We start from the raw sequence: 1,386 nt of genomic DNA, 5'->3' as shown, positions 1-1,386 counted from the left end.
GGTGTGTTGTAGCTTGGTAACTCATTTCACAGAAATTAACTCATTTATTGTATGTGAAAGCAGTATTATTAGTGAATGTGAATTCCAGGAAAACTCTCCTATACCCCCGCTCCCTGCCACCACCCCAATCCCATGACTGAGTGATTCTATGTGGTTTTGAAACAGCTAAGGATGGGAAATGCAGGGAGAAGAAGGCCTGGTCTCTTTTTAGTTATTCTTTTAAGTTTTTCATACACTGGGGTGAGGGAACTGTTCAGCTATACTTTTTCAAGACACCGGGTCTGCCTTATTGCCTTGTCAAGCTAACATACATTAAACGCTAGGAGAGCATTGCAGAAGGTGGCTTGGGTATCCCACCCGATGCATAGTGAGGGGGTTATCTGTAAGCACAGAGCCCTACACAATGTCAACAACAAAATTCTAGAAAACAGAACAACCTTACCTTGTTGGAAGTCAGAGGTGATTTTATGGACACTGTAGTCCCCCGAGCTGCGGCAGCTGGCTGAATGTCCGTAGCAAAAACACTGGGTACAGCCCTCAGGGTTCCCCCCATCCAGATGGTAGTAACCTGGTCGACACCTGCAGTGGCATTTTAGAAGTCAGGGTAATATTATAGGTTATTTCTTATTCCATATGGAGAATATGATGACTGATCTACTCTCTCTCCCACCCAGCCCTATTCATTCCCAGAGGTGGGCAATACTAAGTAGCACTACCACCCTCATCCCAGACCACCTGGGGGACAATCACAGCCCCCCAGTGAAAGAGCATGGGGACGTGCACTTCCTCTCCCTCTGGTAGAGCAGAATCATGTTTGATCCTTGGGGAGGAATCGAGTGGAGGTCACGTGGCTAAGGCAGGGTGGGGTGGGGCCGGGATATGCAGAACTAGCCTTGCCCAGAGCAAAGGCTTCATGGGGGCTAATGGGTGTGAGGTGGGGGCCGGGGAAGGAAGACAAATGCTCTCAGCATTCAGCTCTCAGCTAGCACTCAGCTGTGCTGACTCCCTCTCTAGACCACTAGGTGCTGCCCGCCATCCCTGCCCCTTGCATCCGGGCTTTGGCCCACAGCGGGAGGGCCAGGTGAGGATATGACAAAGAAGAACGGCTAGAGGCTCTCTACAAAAGCAAAGTGTAGGCTGTTGTTCCAACTCTGCTCCCAGTTCCAGTCCTCTGAGCTTCTCGGAGGACCACAGCTGCCAGACAAGTCCCAGATGTTAGGGTCACAGAGAAGAGGGCAGGGGAAGCCGGGGACCACTCGCTTCTCTCTGTTCAAGTTAACTACCTCCTTCTACATGAAATACCACCAGGCACCTATGGGTACTCTCATTTAATCCTCACTACAACCCTATGAGATAGGAATTGTTATTTCCAATTTTTGTAGATGA

At 49.6% G+C, this 1,386-nt stretch overlaps 1 long non-coding RNA gene across 1 annotated transcript in view; it reads right to left on the bottom strand.

Moving 5' to 3' along the window:
• LOC109379129 (uncharacterized) overlaps positions 1-1,386 on the bottom strand; it is a 9,093-nt gene that overhangs the window by 684 nt on the left and 7,023 nt on the right. The window contains exon 2 of the long non-coding RNA XR_002123115.1: positions 443-579. This is a non-coding gene — a long non-coding RNA (uncharacterized LOC109379129). The remainder of the gene's footprint in view (positions 1-442; positions 580-1,386) is intronic.

The sequence above is a fragment of the Hipposideros armiger genome, unplaced genomic scaffold, assembly GCF_001890085.2.
Source record: "Hipposideros armiger isolate ML-2016 unplaced genomic scaffold, ASM189008v1 scaffold_22, whole genome shotgun sequence".
Classification (NCBI taxonomy): Eukaryota; Metazoa; Chordata; class Mammalia; order Chiroptera; family Hipposideridae; genus Hipposideros; species Hipposideros armiger.
The sequence above is the reverse complement of the archived record's forward strand: the minus strand, read 5'-3'. Positions and strand labels throughout refer to the sequence as shown.